We start from the raw sequence: 18,705 nt of genomic DNA, 5'->3' as shown, positions 1-18,705 counted from the left end.
GCTTGATCAATTCAATATGGTGTCCTTTTTTAGATCTTTTCTGCAGTACATACAAAAGTGCAGGGCTCCTCAATGATTTTTCATGTTGTCACCTTAATGGACAATCTCATGTCGAGATTTGTAAATGTCCAGATTTTTTTAAGGCATTTGACAAAAGCTTTCATGTCTTTGTGGAAAAGATGGTGATATCTGGTCTAGTTTAGAGGGACCAAGCTTGCATGAGACCTGAACCAGACTAAATATAATTGGGAAATGTTCAACAAGATAAATAAAAATACAATACAACACAGAGTGCTACCAGTAGGGATTTGTTTCTATTTGAGTTTGACACCACTGGTCTAGATGATAATACCATTAGGTATATTTGGACTTGGTTGAATGACCAAACTAAAAAATAGTTGTTAATAGATTTACATGAGTTTGGAAGGAAGTCTTGGTTGGACTCTGGGACTTGTGCTAGTCAACATTTTTATCAGTGACTTGGATAAAGGCACAGTATGCACACTCATTAGATTTTCATAGGACATAAAACTTGGAAGAATTGCATATTAGATGATGTGATTAGTATGATTATAATCAGAATTAAAATAGATCCCAAAGTCTAGGATAATGAATGAAGTCTAATAAGATGAAATTTAATAGTGATAAATATAAAGTCCTTTACTTGAAATTTTACATTATCAACTGAAGAACTATAGGACAAGTAGATATGGGTAAACAATTTATGTGATTAAAAAAACCTTGGGATTTTAGTGGATTGTAGATTAAATAAAAACACAATAGTGTGAAATGATAGTTTAAAACAAAAACAAAATCCTGCCACAACCTTAGGCTATATTAATTGAAGCTAGAGTATCTAGGAGGAGGTGGGAGTAATAGCCTCGTTTTGCCCTGCTGTGTTCAGACCCTATCTGTAGTAGCAGAGGGATTACATTTATTCTTCTTAGTCCCAGATGGCAAAACTAATGTTAAGTGAGTTGCAGAGAGGCAAATTTCAGCTCAGTGTAAAGGAAAACTCTGTTTATGAGAACTTCCACAATATTTCTTATTCATCCCCTTATTTTCATTCATAAATCTCAAAGTCCTTATCATTTTTCTGTGGGATTATTATAGTACAAGCATACCTTGTTTTATCATACTTTGCTTTGTTGCACTTCACAAATATTGTATTTTTTACAAATGGAAGGTTTGTGGCAACCCTGTATCAAGTAAGTCTATCAAAACCATGTTTTCCAACAGTATGTACTCCCATCATGTCTCTGTGCCATATGTTGGTAATTCTAGCGACATTTCAAATTTTTCATTATTATTACATCTATTATAGTGATCTGTGATCAATGATCTTCGATGTTACTGTTGTAATTGTTTTGGGGTGCCATGAACCATGCCCATATACAGCAGCAAATTTAATTGATAAATGTTGTGTGTGTTCTGACTGTTCTACTGACTAGCCATTCCCCATCTCTCTCCCTCTTTGGGCCTCCCTCTTCCCTGAAACACAGCAACATTGAAATTGGCCTCTAAGTGTTCAAGTAAAAGGTAGAGTCCATGGATACAGCAAACTTCATTGCTGTTTTATTTTAAGAACCTTTAGCAACCACCACCTAAATCAGTCAATGGCTATCAATATCCAGGCAAGATCATCCACCAGCAAAAGGATTATAACTTATTGAAGGCTCAGATCATGGTTCGCATTTTTTAGCAATAAAGTATTTTTAATTAAGGTGTGTCCATTATTTTTCAGATATAATACCACTGAACACTTAATAGACTATAGTATAGTGTAAACATAACTTTTACATACCCTGGGAAACTAAAAAAAATTCATGTGACTCACTTAATTGTGATATTCACTTTATGGTAGTGGTCTGGAACTAAACTGGCAATATCTCTGAGGTATTCCTGTAGTCCCCTATTTGGTTTCCTTGCCTCTGACCTGACCCCAATCCAATTTATCTTTCATTTTAATACTCTGAGACAGTAATGGATATATGTGTTCTCATTGATGAGTATTCCCTCCACCAGTGCAGATCATAACCTATCTTCTACACAGATGGGAAAAAGGCAGCAGTCCATAAGAAAAGTAGAAAGACCTAGAAGAAAACCTTCAGTCCATTAAGTAGATCTTCCACAGAACATCTGTTGGAGAGCATGGCCAGGAATTGCATAGGATTAGAATGCATGGATGGGTTGTAATCTATGCTGGTAGAGAGAACAGCTTCCCCAATAAGATTACAGGTCATTCTCTTGTTCAAAACCTTGACTGCTTCTCTATTGTCTATAATATAAAATGCAAAGTCATCACAACGGTCTTATAATTGAGATCCTCTATAATCTGGCTCCAACTTATGTTTCCAGGCTTATTTCATATTACACCACATTATGCACGCTCTGTTACAACCAAACTGTATTTGTGTTTCCTCCCACATCTTGGCATCCCAATTCCTGCCTCCATGAATTCCTGTAATGTCCTTCTTCCTATCTTCCTCTCCTTCTCAAAATCCTTATCTTCTTTCAAGGTGCAACTCAACTGTTGCCTTCTTTAGAAAGCTTTTAATGATTCCCCCAATTGTTAGAGCTCTCTACTTCCTCATCTTAATTTTATTTAATTATCTAGGGGGAGGGGAAGAAGGGTGCATGGAAGGTGATGTAATCAGAAAAGGTAACAGGCAGATAATAGAAATCATGAAGTGATATGCTAATGAGGTGTTAAAACATGTCTACATTCTATCATCCTTTTAAAAGTGTGTAAAATTTTTTCTAATAGAATTTAAAGGGTGGCTAGCTATTGGCTGCAGGAGAAATTGTCATACTCCTGGAGGCTTTTAAAAGACTAAATCTGCCAAGTCCTGGAGATTGTCGGTTTGAGGCAAAGAATAGCTGTGTGGAACGTGACCCTGCTACCTCTAACAAAGGGTGGGCCGAGGAGAGGAAGAGAAGAGGATTTTCTGTCTTCCTTCCAATCTTTTAGGCCTTGACATCTTGCAGCAGAAGCTACCTCCAGCAGAATTTAGAGAGTCAAGAAGACCAAAGCAGGGAACAAAAAAATACCCTCCAGAGACATAAACAGCATTTAGAGCAGGAAGCAGCTTCAAGGAAAAAGACCTTTGGCAGCAGAGAAGAGAGTTGAGTCAAGAGATAACTAATCTAAGCCATAGAGAAGAGCAAGTCCAGTGTTCTGAGCGTGTCCCGACTCAGTCCTAGGTAGTTTAATACGTCTAAGAATGAGATAAAATACTTGGACATAAAACAGTTAACAGAGACTTACTGAGCCATAGCAGGGGAGGGTTATTCAACAAAAGATATGCTTTAAGAACAGTGAGTTGATTCAGCTGAGAAAATCTCGCCTGCCTCTAAATAGTTTATGGTTGTCCACCAATCAAGTATTAGAGAAGGCCTGGTGCTCTTTATGGGTGTTTTGTACTCAGGTTGACAGGAAGTGGCAACAATAGCCTGAGCCTTTAGTCCCTTGAATCAATCAAGTCTTGAGAATGGTTTCAATACTTAAAGAAAAAACTTACCTAACTTGCAGGGGAGAGAGAAGGAATTATGATATTCCTCTCACTAAACCAGGGACACCAAACACATTGGGAGCAGTATGAGAAATCCTTAAGAAGAGAAAGTGTATCAGGGCCAAGTAATAACCATGGGCATGAGTTACTTTGACTATGTGTATTCCCAATGTATGTGTTCCACTACACTGTACTCTGAAGTTTGTGTTCACTATTCTTTATTGTGTGTATTTGCAAAGGAGCATGCCTCAGGTTTAGGGAAAGAGGATCATTGACTACCTAGAAAGCAATCTAGGACATCTTGAATATTGGCATTGTGTACAGTCTACACACAACTAGATCATCCAAGACTTTGTATGTAACTATTATGGATGATCCATAGGACTCCTGAACTCTGTAATAATACTGTCAATCTTAGTTCTTCCAGGTTATTTCTGAGATTGTCCATGACCCGTAAGGAAATCTTTCAAGAGAGTCAAGAGTCAGTAAAATGGATTCTGTGAGTTTCTCCTTTCCACATCCCACTCTTGCAAAGAACACCTCTGTCTACTTACTGAGCTACCCCATCAATTGTTCCTTCCATTCTTCAGGCACTGGAGAATCACAAAGGCAAATGTCTCTGGATCGATTTCTGAGTCAAAGACATTTTTTGCTTTGAGGATGCTCTCAGTTACCACTTGGCCAAAATATTGAGGTATCGAGTCCCAGTTTCCTTTATATAATATGTTGTTAGTGTCTTGAATAAGCTGGAGTTGGGTGTAGTCAGCATTGACATGCCAAAATGGCAGAGCCAACATGTCCATTCTTCTGTTGACACCAACAACCTCCTTAGGAAACTATAGGTTCAATCTATTGAAGCCCTTATATAAACAGTTTTTGTCATGTAGTCTATAGTAATTTAGTCCTATTAACAAGCTTCAGTGGAATTTTTCTCAAATGCTTTTCCTAGCAGGACTGGAACCCAATGATCACCTGGGATCTACTGTCTAGTAAAGTAATACATTTCACATTCTCAGTCTTCACCATAATTTCTTTTGGGGACCTATAAATCCAAATGGGTGTACTTGTAACCAAATTTGTGAAGAAATATGCTTATATGGACAAACTACTCAAAGATATGACTTAGGGACATATGATCAAGAAAAAAAAGGCAGAAAGATAAGATAGGACAGTTTGGCATAAACCAGGGGTGGGGAACCTGTGGCCTCAAGGCCACATGTCCCCCTCTAGGTCGTCAAGTGCAGCCCTTTGACTGATTTGTTCTGTGAAGTTTGGGTTCAGTCAAAGGGCTGCACTTGAGAACTTAGAGGGCTACATGTGGCCTCGAGGCCATAAGTTCCCCACTCCTGGCTTAAACCATTTGAAATCATTAAGAGACTATTGGCATGGGAAATGTGAACCCATATTGACAACTTTGGTCCATTGCTTCAGACATACACCACTGTTGGCTGTATAAGACTCAAGCAAGGCTTTTTATGCTACAGACCAAGAGAAAACCTGTTACATTTGCCAGCAGAGGACTTTTTGACAGCATGACTCAATATCCAATTTACAAATTGGAATTGTTGGCTCTAAAATGTGCTGTCGCTGAGTTGAAAAACTATGTATGTGGAGTTTAATTCCAAACTTGAATGAATAACAATATATTGACCTATATTTTGACATCTGCCCAGTTGAATGCTGCCTGCCAGAGATGGGGAGATTTAACCAGCTTTGTGGGGAGTAGGAAGACAGCTATGAATGAACGATCATCCCTCTCTCCTGTCTTCAAGAGGAGGGATATATGGCTAACCCTTGCCTCCTATTGTACTTAAAAATTTGCTGCCATTTGCAGATGAGAGCTCCTTCTCTTTCCTTGTTTCTCATCATATCACTCAGATGTCTTCTGTTACTATTTCCTCCTTCATCCCTATTTCACATGAGGTGGCTTTTCTTTCCAAGGCAAATCTCTCTACATATACATGCAATCCCATTCCATCCTGCTTCCTCCAACAGATTGCCCCCCTCTACCATTCCCACTTTTTCACTAATCTTCAATAAGGCTTACCTCCTGCCCACAAACATATTCACAGCCTAAGAATATGATTCTCTTTTGAGGATCAGAATAAAAACCATTTTCTTTGGTAGCCAGACACTGTAGTGGGTAGATCCCTAGGCCTGGAGTCACGAAGACCTGAGCTCAAATCCAGCCTCAGGCACTTACTAGCTGTGTGACTTTGGACAAGTCATTTGACTTCTGTCTGCTTCAGTTTCCTCAACTGAAAACGGGAATTAAAAACAGCACCTATATCTCAAAGGATTGTGAGGATCAAATGGGATATTATTCCTAAAGCACTGAGTACGTTGCCTGGCACAAAATAGGTGCTTAATATTAATCAATCAATAAACCTTTATTTAATAAATACATTTATTTGGTAAATGTTTGTTTACTTCCTTTCTTCTTTGGTCATTCTGAGAAAGAAGTAGTCCCCTCCCACCCAATGCTTATTACAAAAAAAGATAATCACAGTTATTAGCAATCATTTATCAAAGAAAACAGTAAAATAATGACTGGGGAAATTATACAGAATAGTTTATCAAGAGAATATACAAGTCAGGGAAGTCTTTCTAACTTAAGAGCAAGATGAAATTTCAGCTAAGCTGAGGAGAGGACAGTTTTACCTACAACTAACAGTCTTTGTAGGGAGAGGGTGCAGGTAGAGTAAAGCACATTTAGGGGTTCTCGCTTCTCCCTACATGCCTGTGGCTCTGGGAGCCTCCCCTTGCCATTTAAAGTCTGTCTTGCCAAGCCCATGTAGGGACAGGGCTCCACTTGCATACAAGTTTATTTGGCCTTAGGCTTTAACTGATAATTGATAACATTTGGGTGAGAGCCACATTTTTTTGTTGACTTCTGCTTTGGGGTTAAAGGAAATGGGGAAGATGGAGAGATATCATCAGTATGTGTCTCAGTAAAGAGATACATTGAAGGAGACTTATTGTCTGTCTCTGGCCTTAGATCTGAGAAGCTTTGCTAGAAACAAACAGCAGGATGAAGCCCAAGTTCATTGCCAAGATCTCCCTTCAGGTGGTAGAATTCTGCTAAGGTGTTTGGCTGTGTAGGGAAGACATAAAATAATACAACAGTGGAAGCTCACCCCTTACATAGTCATGGAGAGACTGGGCAACCTGCCTGTTTATAATATAACTCACCCATCCCCACTCTAACCAAATGGTCAGTACTCTAAGAAGACAATGTACCAAAACAAACTACTGCTTATTGAAGAACTGATAAGACTTTCTGAAGAACCAGGCCAGAGGATGGACTACAATCTAAGAGAATCTGAGAAGAACAGCCCCACTTGTCTGCTATGGAGACTGTCAGAGCTAGATAATAGGTTGGAAGATAATGATTCTGAAGATAATAGAATTGGTACCCATCAAGGAGTCAGGGAACTCAGCCAAATATATCCCAACCAAAGGGGAACCCTCATGCACATAATAGGAAAGGAATACTCCTTTTCACCCTAATACGCTGGCTGTAACATTACCTGGGGAACAAAGGGTACTCACTGGAGACCATGAAAGCCAACTGAACCATCCACAAGCTCAAGCCTGGTATTGCAGTCCCTAACACAGACAACTCCTAGAAACTCCTAGAGAACAGAGGGTACCCAGAGGGGACTAGTCAGCTTGAGCATAAGCTCAGGATTTGAATAGCAGGCCTGCGAATACTGATAGCCATGCACCAGCTCAGTTTTGCCTGGCAGGTATAGTAGGATTATTCAGCCAGTGAACAGACTTAATTATGATGATTCAGGAAAAATTGGAGGTTATGCATGTAGTCAGTTAAAATTCTCTCTCTCTAAGTATGTGACTCTATTATGACTGAGCATGGTTCTGGAAGTGAGTAAAATCCTCAAGCCTGCTAATCACAGAAAGCCAGGATGTTTGTAGAAGTGAGTCTCTGGCTTAAGAACTGTGTCACATGGACTTTATTAAGACTCTTTCTACAAGGCTCTGGGGAAGCTACTTGAGAAAATGATACCTGAGCCTTCCCAAGTCACTGGAGTGCTATCTAGAATTGGGACAATAGACAAATATGTCACAAGCACCCTTGCTTGATCAGCTGAGGACAGGGAATGTTTGACCCAGGTGGAGAGATAGTATATAGAGGCAGAATTTGGCTGAAATCTGAGAGTAGTCATCCTCCCCCACCTCTACCACAGCACCCATCCTGCTCGGGTGCCAAGTTGTGAGGCCAGCCCAGAGAATGTACTACATGTGTACATATTGTATTTCATAGTGGAGCAAAAGTCTTTGTGAAGGAAAAGACTTTTTGTTTTTCTTTTAGCCATTTTTCTGGAGGGCTTGACATGGCATCATTCACATGCTAAACAATGGATATGTTTGTGAGTTGAATTGACTTAGAATGTAGAAGAGCAGAATGGACTGCCTCATGAAGGAGCAGCTTCCTCCTCAGGGGAGGTCTTCAAACAAGAGCAGATGAGCCCTTGCTACAGATATTGTAGAGGGGTTTTCTGTTAATGTTAGAATACATGGCCTCTAAAGTCTGCTCTAGATTTGAGATTTGGTGATTTCGGGTGCAAGTTAGGTCAAATCTCTTGTTGCTGGCTTTACCTTTCCCAGCTGTGAGAAGGAGCTAGGCAATCAATAAAGAAATGTTGAATAACCAAATAAATAAATTTATTAGTTAATCAATTGATTAATTAATTATGATATTACATTAGGTTCTTGTTTCCAGTAACTTGTGTTAATGTAGAAGGGCAATATTATCTAAGGGAGAGGTTTTGGCAGTAAAGGGGCTTAGGATATGTTGGGACAGGAAGGGCCCAAATGGTATAACCATACTATTTGCCAGACCTAGGTCTTGATGCCAAGATATTTCAGGAAATAACTCTACTAACTAGAAGCAAATGATTCCACTCAAGCTTCTTTGGGACCTTTGAGGCTAATAAACTTATGAGGACCTATTATTTATACAGCTCACCTGAACCTTGCCAAGGGTTTGACTGGCATAGGATAGCATGAAAGAACTCTAGGATAAGGAGGCCCTAGAAATAGTTTTGGTGATTATAAAAATATAAATAACTAGTGTAGGAGTGAGAGTGGGGAGGGATTTCCAACTATAAAACTGGCCAACCCAGTGAGACAATGCCTCAAGATGCCTGGTCTGGTGGATGGGATGGGATGGAGTAAGGAAATTTTTTAAAAATGTGTTTGGGTTTATTCTGAGTCATCAACCTCTTATTCAAAAGCACTACTTGATGTATCAGAGATGAAGAGGAAGGGGAAGAAATAATTGTTCCACTTATGAAATTGCACTTAAGAAAGGTACCTTGAAATCATCCACCTATCTTCAGAGAGACCACACTTTTACCAGCTTACAGGAGCCAGTATTCTAGAATTAGAAGGGGACTTTAGACATCCAACAGAATCATAGAACCTCAGAGACCAACTCGACCAGGTGGTACCTGATCAATAATCTCCTCTGCAAGGTATCCAACAAGTAATCTTGGGCTGAAGAACTAAAGACCCATCACAAGATGGGAACTCAGAATATTCTGAGGCGGCCCATTTTACTTTTAGATAACTCTGTTAAGACATTTTTCCTTCCATTAAACCTTATTTACCTCTCTGTAACTTCCATCTGTTGTCCGTAAGTTCTACCCACTGGGGTCAAACAGATCAAGTATGATCCCCCTTCTGCATAATGGCCTTTCCAATATTTGAAGATTTCCTGAAGATATCATGTCTCCTCTTTTTTTCTTTTCTCCAAGTTAAGCCTCCTTAATAGAACCGTACATATAGAGGTGAAAGGGACCTGAGAGGCTATCAGGTCTATTACCTCTATTTTACAGGTGAGGAAACTGAAGCATGGAGTGTTTAAAGTGATTTTCTCAGGGTCACACAATTTAGTAAGTGTATGAGGCCGATTCAAACTCGGGTCTTCCTAGAGGTCGTATGTCATGATCTCAAGGATAGTTCCCATCCTGGTCACTTTCCTCTGGGTGCTATTCATCTTATCAATTCCTTTCATTTCTGTGCTTTCCCCTCCTTCCTTTTGAGAAGATGTTAATAGCTCCAGTTCCGAAAATTTTCTTTACATATAGATTATGTATCCCTATGTATTTTTATCTTTAGCAATTATGGGCATGCAGCTTTTTCTCCTGTAGACCAAATTGTTAATACATGCAATGTTTAAACACTAATTCTGCCAGATCCTGTTGGTGGAGATTACAGTGAATAAAGCATGTAAATTTTTCCTTTCACCAAGCCAAATTTTTCCTTTTTGCAACTTTGCGCTATTATTTTTCTTTTGGTCCATTGGGCCAAGGAGAATAAATCTAATCCATCTCCCACACGACAGCCCTTCAAGTATTTGAAGGCAATTATCGTATCTACTTTAAATCTTCTCTTCTCCAGGCTAAAAATCTTCAGTTCCCTTGACTTATCCTCAAGATCTCAAGACCCTTGACCATCTTGGTTGTCTTCTTATAAACACTCTCTGGCTAATCAATGTCTTTCCTAAAATGTGATTTGAGGAAATAAACTCAGTATTCAAGATGTGGTCTGGATGAGGGGGTATTATCATCCTATATCTTCCCTTATCTTATAATCCTACTCTTTACATGGGCAGCTAGATGGCCCAGTAGACAGACCCTCCAAATTCCTTCCTTCCCACTTCAAATACTCGTGGAAAGCATGTCAAAATAGAGGGCTAAGTACTGGGAAACACTTGAATGACAGTAGGAGTGCAAATGACTTTGAAAAGGTAAACATATTTGTGTCTAATGGTAGATATCTTTAGGGTGGGGGGAGTGGAAAGGAGGGAAGAAAAAAGTGGAGGAGAAGAAATTTACATGATAAGTTTATTTTATATTTAAAAGGAATAGCAAGTTGTACATAATAAATTTGCAGTTTCGTGTGCGGTCATCTTTTTTTTCTACTGTGTCATGGAATTGCTTGTTTTATTGAATAAATTAAAAATAAAATAAATAATTTTTAAAAATGTAAACAATTTCTCTTCAACTCTTTGAAGTTGCTGGGTAGGAAGGAATGGAGGCCTGGTAAGGTCTAAATTTAATAAGTTAAGGATCAAGAGGCAGCATTGAAGAGAGATAGAGAGTTGGCCTTGGAGACAGGAAGACCTGGGTTCAAATCCTACCTATGACCCATACTAGCTGTGTACTACCCTGAGTATCCTGTGTACTATCCATACTGTCCTGAGTGAGTCACTTACTTCTCAGTGCTCCAGGAAACTCTCTTGAGACTGTAAGTTGCAGAGATCATACTGACCTATATAAGGTGAAACTCTCTTCCAAGAGTTCTCTATATCAACAAAACCCAGATCAAGTCCCTACTCTTCTAGAATCAACTCATCCCCAGCCCAGGCATCAAAGCTGCTCATTTTAAGAAACTTTCTCTGGGTCCAGGAAGGGAGAGATCTCTGCATATTACGAATACTATGAACACCCCGATTTTTACTCCTCCACCTGTAGGGAGGCATGATTTGGGGGGGAAGCTCCTCCGTCCCTCAAATGTTCACCCATTTCCCCATAGCCAACAAGCTCTCTCTGTCTTTTTCCTCCTCATTCTGTACCTTTTGCTGCCCTAGTTCCATGTCCTGCCTCCAGCAATTTATACCTGTTCTTGTTCAAATATGACCCATCTCCCTTTGGATTTGACAAGCTAACTGGCTTTTCCAAGGGAAGTGACCTCTCCCCTCTAACCTCAGATGTGCTAAGTGCGACAAGAGTGTCCAGCCAGGAAGTGACTTACATTTACATGGTAAGGGAGAACAGTACTTCAGCTGGACAGAGTCATGGTAAACAGAAATTCTAAAGAAAAATATTACAGGGGAGACATGAGGTGAGGGACCCTCATTCTGTTTCCTTTCTATCAGGGGGTCAGGCTCAAAAATTCTCTGCTCCGGGGGAATGGGAAAAGATTGTTTTGTAAGGAGTTATCAGTAAGGGCAGTTAGGTGGCACAGTGGATAGAGCACCTGAGCCAGGAGAAACTGAGTTCAAATCTTACCTCAGATACTTATTAGCTAGGTAACCCTGGGCAAGTCACTTAACCCCAATTGCCTCCAAACAAAAAGAGTTACCTGTGACTTCTCTTCAAGGACAGTGGATACTAATCACATCATTCTCCCTGAGGACAGGGAGAGCTGACCAGAAGGAGCTAGTCTTTTTCCCTAAAGATGGAACAAATTCCTCCCTAGCCCTATCTCCAATTCACCCAGCTGCAAGTCAGTCGCCTTGTCGCCTGGCTTCATTGCATCCCTGTGCACTTTGGGGCAGCTAGGTGGCCCAATGGATGGAGTGCTGGGCCTAGAGTCAGGAAGTCATATTCAGGCATGTCAGACTCTTTATGACCCCATTTGGAGTTTTCTTGGCAAAGATACTGCTATTTGCTATTTCCTTCTCCAGCTCACTTTACAGATGAGGAAACTGAGGTTTAAGGGACTTGCCCAGGGTCACACAGCTAGTAAGTATTTTAAGGCCAGATTTGAACTCAGGAAGATGAGTCTTCCTGACTTTAGGTGCAGCACTCTATCTATTGCTCCACCTAGTTGACCTCAGGAAGAGATGAGTTCAAATCCAGCCTTAGACACTTCCTAGATGTGTGACCCTGGGCAAGTCACTTAATCTCTACCTTACTCAATGTCCTCAACTATAAAATGGGCATGACAATAGCCTCTATTCCCCAGGGTTCTTGTAAGGATCCAATGAGATCCCAATGCCTGGCACATAGCACTATATAATAAGTACTTAATAAAAGCTTTTATCCCTTGCCTTCCCTTGCCTTCCCTTGCCTTGCCTTCCCTTCCCTTCCCTCCCCTCCCCTCCCCTCCCCTTCCCTTCCCTTCCCTTCCCCTCCCCTCCCCTTCCCTTCGGTAGTGGTGAGGCTGGCAGGGAGTCATTTATTTCTGTTTTATACTCAGGCACAATGAAGTCTAAGATCCAACAGCTAGTTGGTGGCAAAGTCAGACCAAGAACCCAGGTCTCAGCAGCGTGAGGATAATGTGAAGAACACTAGGTTTAGCATCCGAGGGCCTGAGATCAAGCCCTGGCTGTGCTACTTCCTAGTCATGGTTATTTCTAAAAATGAGCAATTGGACTAAATGGTGTTTCAGGTGTCCTCCTCTGGCTCTAAATCCTGTGATCGGAAACGTACTCCCATCACCCTATCCTGTGTGTCATACATCTGTTCTTTCTCTCCCAGGTCCTTCCTGGGGTATCTGTTTCCCCATTTCCCCAAAACCCACACATAGAGATCAGCATAAATTTGTTCCATTTATTAGAAATTCTTTGGCTGGTCAGCTGTTGGGCTTTGCATCTGGGAAGAAAAGTGCCTGGAGCTGAAGGCCTTTGGGCTTATTCAGCAGGATTGTTAAAAACCCAAAGAGAGATTTAATTAATAAGGCATGGTCAAATGTGTGGGCTCCCTGGGCCTTAGGCATGCACACATGCACACTCACACACACACACACACACACACACACATGCAACTAATTAGCAACAGTGATTGGAAAGGAAAAGAAATCCTGGAGAATCATGAGGCTATTTAATGGTATTTGGTTTCAAGTGCTTGGCTCATTTTTTAGAAACACAGTCTCCTGCATAATCTTCCTAGCAAAATGTGGGAAGTTTCCGTTTCAATGGCCCAGTTCTGGGCAAGCTCTGGCTTTGTTCCCACTCTTCCCGTGCTGTCAGTGAGTTAAGATATGCAGAAATAGGCCTCAAATTCAGGCCAAATGTATTCTTTCTTTGCATCCTAGACCTGAGGAAGAAGGATGAAGGAGGGATATGCTGGAGTAAGGGCCTCAACTTGTAGGAGGAACAAACAAAAAAACAGCAAAAACAAAACAGTATTCTGTAACAATGGAATTTGGAAAAACAACAACCAAGAATTTCAGGCTTCCTTCCCCACATTGAAAGAATTGAGTCCAAGATCTAGAGAATTTGGTCTTTGTAGTGGTCACTGCCAAGTCAGATATAAAGAAGTGAACCAAGCGGGAGCAGCAGTAGCTGATGCTTCCTGCACCAATCCTCATCTCAGGTCAGGGTCATCAAGCACTGGTGTTCTGCCTCTAAAGTCAGGAGCTCCTCCTACAGAGGCAGGGCCGGGGGAGGAGGGAGGACAGCAATCTTTGCCTGCTAGATAGCACAGGGGATAGAACTCTGGGCTTGGGGTCAAGGAGACCTGAGTTCAAATTTCACTTGAGACACATCCTGGCTGTGTGAGTCACATAATCTCTGTCTGCCTAAGTTCCTGCAAAATGCAGATAATACTAGCATGGTGGTTGTAAAGTTCAAATGAGGTCAGATTTGTAAAGTGCTCAGTAGTGCTCTGCACATAGTAGGCATTCAATAATGCTTGTTCTCTTCCCTTGTTGCCATTACGGGTCTTGGAGGGTTTGTGCCCTTCTTCTGTGAGGGGCTGGATGGGCACTTTCAGCTTTCCATTATTACAAGAAAGAAGCCACCTCCCAACAGTGTCACCTCTTGGTCCTCCACCCCTCCCCAGGCAGCAGTTGTCCACTGAGTCTTATGATAAGCAGCCATGTGGAAAGACCAGTGAGCTCTATACTAATCAAAGGGCTGCAGTGGCCCTTTGCCCCTCTCATGCCAGTGCTCACTCTGCTAGGGCCTGTGTGTCTGTGCACACTTGACTGTAGTTGCTAATGGGGCCCAAGCTACTGCCTGCTGCTCCTGCCCCTGGGGTCCATAGTCACTACCAGTGGCATCTGCCCCACTATCCAGGGTCAACTGCTACCCTGCTATATCAAGGCCTGAGTGCTGCCGTGGCTCCTACCACTGCCCTCCTGGGCTAACAGCTCACTCTACTCAGGTCTAAGCTCTGCTGACCTTGTTGGGCCCTTATTCCAGGGTCTAGCTTTGACCCCTATGCTAGAACTGAGGATTGCTACGGGCATGTGCTGCCATATCATCCCCTACTTTCCCAAGGGCAAGGCAGGATCCCTGTGTAGAGCCTGACTCTGCCCCTCCCCATGCCAGGACAGAGCCTTGCCACAGGCTTATGATGCCACTGCTGAGGCAGAGCTGCCCCCTCTGCTAGTCTAGGTGCTACAAGATAACAGGTAGCTCAGACAATGGCAAGGGATTCTGGTCAATCATGCTGAGGCTTGAGTTCCTCTTCCTCTCAATAGTTATTGTCTCCATCAGGGGAATTTCTTCCTGCTGCCAGTAGGAACCCACCAAGGGTCCCCGGAGCTCCCGACATCTCTAACTTAAAAGATGGCCACCAAGGCTAGGATGGCCCAGCTCAGAATTATTTATCTATGCTATATACAAACAGTAACTATTTTAACCAGGGTCGGGGTTAGGGTGCTAGGGCCTGAACTCTGCAAGGACACTTAACAGACAGAAAGACAGAGAGACAAAAACAGTGAGACAGACACAGCCAGAGAGAGAGAATTATAATTCTCAGTTCAAGAGTAAGAGTGGAAGCTACTTTTCTTTTTTGCATTTTTTGAAACGGTAACATCCCCTATTCTCAGCAGATCAACTCGGGGTATAATTGATGCATTTGTCCTCATCTCCAATTCCAGAAAGGTCTCTGGGTTCTTGCGGAGAATCAGGAAATTTCTTTTCATGTGTTTCTCAACAAAGTCCATGTGGCATGACTCCCAGTGTCCTTTCAAATGCTACATACAAAGTCCCAGTTTCTTCTCCATGGTTTCTCAAACATTACAATCTCGGGGGAAGAGATTGGCCTTGGTCTAGGCCTATTAACTAGGTGGCCTACGGGCCTCTATCCTACTTAGATACAAGAAATATAAAGTTACCCACCAGCAGTCTGTAGCAGTTTTTTTAAGGGTATAGCTCTTATTGACACAAGCACACTCATATCAGTCTGTCCTTACTGAATGGCCAAAGACAGTTTACACCTTAACATCCCAGAGGAGAGGGACTATCTCAAAGTAAACAAACCTCAAAAGCATGGAGGCCACTCTGGGCTCACCTTCCTCTCCACCAGCCACCACCAGTTTCAACAAGATCATTCCATTTCAATCCTGCCTCACTATGCCAACTGTTCTGAGCTATACCTGACTTAGATCAGTCCCCGGGAAGTTTAAGTTTGATATCAGAACAAAACGAGCACTTGTTCATTCAGCTGCTTAAAAAAGGAGAGAGAGACATTTGCCTAGCCATAGCTGGGGAAGGATATTCAACTGGAGATATATACTGAGGACACCATAGATCAGTTCAGCTTATTGAAGCTTCTCTGCCTTTGAATAATACATGGTAGTCTCCCAGCCAAACATTGGACATGGCTTGGAGCTATTTGGAGCTTTTTTGTACTCAGGTGATCAAGAAGTGTTGTCAATAGCCTGAGCCTTTGGTCCTATGATGGTTTTCTAATACTTTTTGAGGAAAAAACTTCCCTAACTTGAATGGGGATGGGGTAAGGAGGGAGAGCTGTTTTAGGATACTGCTTCCAGTGGTACATGATTTGAACCCTGAAGAAAATTAAGGACTCTAAAAGATGAAGATGAGTTCAGGAGTCTAAGGGAACAGTTCAGGTACAGAAGATGTGGAGGCTGAAGATAGAATGATGAATTGGGGGAATAGCAAACTGTTTGATTTGCTAACTGTTTGAAGTAAGTGTGCAAATGTAGCCTGTGAAGAAATGCTAGCCTAGATAACTTCCGTTGTATACCAAAAGCAATAGAGAAGCATTGATATCCTTGAGCAGAGTACCACCTGTTGGCGATCTTGAATATCAATTCAAGAGGGATGAGGCTTGAAGCAAAGGTACCAATGAGTTCAGGTGAGAGCTAATGAGGGCCTGAACTAGGCTAATAGACCTGAGAGAGAAGTGGAGGAAGAACTGATAAAAAGGTGAATTAGACTCAGCTGTGGAGGATTCAGAACCAGGGAACACAGGTGACTGGGAGGATGGTGATGCTCTCAAAAAACTTAGAGAAGTTTGGAAGACTAATGGGCTTAGGAGGAATGAAAATGGATCTTGTGAAATGTGTGTAAGACATCCAGGTAGAAATGTTTGGCAGACATTTATTTAGCAGATAGAGGATGAAAGCTCATGAGAGAGAGAATGAGTGGCTGGACAGAGAGATTCAGAAGTCACCTTCATAAAGATGATCGCTGAACCCATGAAAACTGATAATATCACCAAGAGTCTATATTTAGAGAGAAAAGGCCCAGGACAAAACTATGAGGGACACCCACAATTACGGGTCAGGAGGTATCAAGGAGACTGAAAAGGAGCAGTCAAACAAGTAGGAGTAGAACCAGGAAAGACCCCTTTCATGAAGACCTAGTGAGAGTAGAATATTCAGGAGTAGAGTTTTGTCTATGAGTTAAATGCTAAATAAGGTCAAAAAAGAGAAGGACTGAGAAAAGACCACTGAATTTGGTAATTAATATATAAAAGTGTAACCCTTTTAGACTAGGTTGAAAGACATGAGGAGCAGAGACATCAGAATGTGTGGGGAAAGGCTTTTCAGATCGCCAAGGAATCATTCCACACTCTAGAAAGGTTCTGAAGCTTGTACGAAGCTAGACAATGAACTTGCCTTAGGGCACAAGGCGACTCAATACCTTCATCCCCAGCCATTCTTCTGTATAAGACTTGAGAAGAATCTGGGAACTATAACTTGGCTAAGGATCATTAAAAGTAGAGTCCCTCCCAGAGGGAAACTACCTCTGAGTATGGAAGCATTGTTCAAAGCTGAGGCTCCAACGGAGTCAAAGAGGAGATCTTCTGCCAACCCTAGGCTAAAAGATTGTTGGCCTAGCTGAAAAGAACACTGTAACATCTGAGCCAGAGGACTGAGGTGGCAAGTAGTAAATCACTAAGAGGACTATGGGAAAACAGGCACATATGCACTCTGGGTGGAGCTGTGAATTGGTGTGGCCATTCTGGAAAGCAATTCATCTATGCCCCCAAAGTCACTAAACCATGCATATTCTTTGATCCAGCAATACCAGTACTAGGTCTATACCCTAAAAAGATCAAACAAAGAAGGAAAGAACCCATATGTACAAAAATATGTAAAGTGGTTCTCATAGTAGGAAAAGAAAAAACCCTGGAAACTAAGGTGGTACCCACCTATTGGGGAATGTCTAAGACCAATTATGGTATTGATTGTAATAGAATGTCATTGCACCATCATTGCACCAATAAAAAGTGGTGAAATTGAGGGTTTCTGAGGAAGTTGAAAAGACTTACATGAACTGATAAAGAATTAAATGAGCATAATGAAAATAATTTTTACTATAACACCAACATCGTAAAGAAAAACAACCTTGAAAGACTTGGAACACTGACAAACCATGATTTCAGAGGCCTAGCTAATGGTGAAGTCTGCTAGTGACCTCCTAACAGGGAAGTTGAGGGACTCAAGATGCAGAATGAGATATACACTTCTGGACATTACCAATGGGAGTAATTTGTTTTGCAAGACTATCCATACTTGTTACAAGGATTTTATTTTTGTTTTTCTTCAAGAGTAGGAAATTTCGGTGGATGAGGTGAAATGATTATTTTTTTAAAAAACTAAAATAACATAGAAGTTACATAAAAACTAACAGATTTAACAATTAGTAAATTATTCGTTGGTAACCTTGGAGACTCAAGTTTCAGTAGGGTGGTGGTGTTGAAACCATATTGCAAGCTGAGAGGTGTATCGAAAATAGAGGCAGTAAGTGGTTTCAGAACTTCTGTTATATGGAGGTTATATGAGATGGGAGGTAGGAGGAATAATTTTAAATTTTGCCCAAGGCATTCAAATGAAGACATTAGTATTCTGCTTGGAGTTCACCTACCCTTTTTTTCAACTGGAGACCAGAATGAGGCAGAGGAAGGAGCAGTGACAAACCCATAGCTACTCTGTTGATTTGTTATCCTAGGGGTTTGCCTGGCTTGAAGTTGTCTCATCTCTCATTTTTTACTTAACTCCTTCACCTCATCATTTAATGCCCTCCAGAACATGCCTCCAACTTGCTTTTCCAGATTATCTCCCATACTCCCTTTCACATTACTCTATACTCCAAACAAACAACTACTATCTGGCTTCTGAACTCAACGTTCTATCTGCTGGAATTCGTTTCCTCCCCCTCACTTTCACCTCTTAGAATCTTTAAATCCTTCAGCGTTCAGCTCAGGTATCATCTCTATCCTTCACTGATCCTTTT

At 41.4% G+C, this 18,705-nt stretch overlaps 1 protein-coding gene across 1 annotated transcript in view; it reads left to right on the top strand.

Moving 5' to 3' along the window:
* Positions 1-18,705, top strand: part of MGAT5B (alpha-1,6-mannosylglycoprotein 6-beta-N-acetylglucosaminyltransferase B) — a 137,858-nt gene that overhangs the window by 16,904 nt on the left and 102,249 nt on the right. The gene's annotated exons all lie outside the window — the stretch shown is intronic.

Source organism: Trichosurus vulpecula, chromosome 4 (assembly GCF_011100635.1).
Source record: "Trichosurus vulpecula isolate mTriVul1 chromosome 4, mTriVul1.pri, whole genome shotgun sequence".
In the NCBI taxonomy this organism is placed as follows: Eukaryota; Metazoa; Chordata; class Mammalia; order Diprotodontia; family Phalangeridae; genus Trichosurus; species Trichosurus vulpecula.
This window is presented reverse-complemented; position numbering and strand designations above follow the sequence as displayed.